The 372-nt window shown below is 51.1% G+C and overlaps 1 protein-coding gene across 1 annotated transcript in view; it reads right to left on the bottom strand.

The window, feature by feature from the left end:
- Positions 1-316: 316 nt before the first annotated feature.
- Positions 317-372, bottom strand: part of CNN2 (calponin 2) — a 36,442-nt gene continuing 36,386 nt past the window's right edge. Inside the window, exon 7 of the mRNA XM_085886246.1 lies at positions 317-372. This exon is cut by the window's right edge and continues 2,919 nt beyond it. The gene's annotated coding sequence lies outside the window, so the exon portion shown is untranslated.

The raw sequence follows: 372 nt of genomic DNA, 5'->3' as shown, positions 1-372 counted from the left end.
ATTCTGGGGGCACCACTGTATAGGCAAACACCTATACTCCAATCTCTAGCCGTAGCACACGGTCGACGCAGACTGCCACAGCAGTCGTAGGGGAACCGTGCGTGGGTGGATTGCCCGCAGGTAGTCACACAGACCGCAAGGCCACCGTGGAAATAGTGCGGCCGCCGTAATTTTTTGGGGGTTGGGAAAATTCATATTTCATTGACAAGAGCTTACGGCAGCCGTAAGGAGGGGAGATCATTGAAAACAGGCTGTGTGGGGGGGGGGGGGGAGACAGAGCACACACACACACAATTCAGAAAAGCAAGACAAAACATCAGTTTGAGATTTTATTTAAAAGATGCTCTCAAAATAAGTGAGCAGAGCAAGGGC

This window comes from Eptatretus burgeri, chromosome 6, assembly GCF_056783735.1.
Source record: "Eptatretus burgeri isolate ZD-2024b chromosome 6, Ebu_testis_v1, whole genome shotgun sequence".
Classification (NCBI taxonomy): domain Eukaryota; kingdom Metazoa; phylum Chordata; class Myxini; order Myxiniformes; family Myxinidae; genus Eptatretus; species Eptatretus burgeri.
This window is presented reverse-complemented; position numbering and strand designations above follow the sequence as displayed.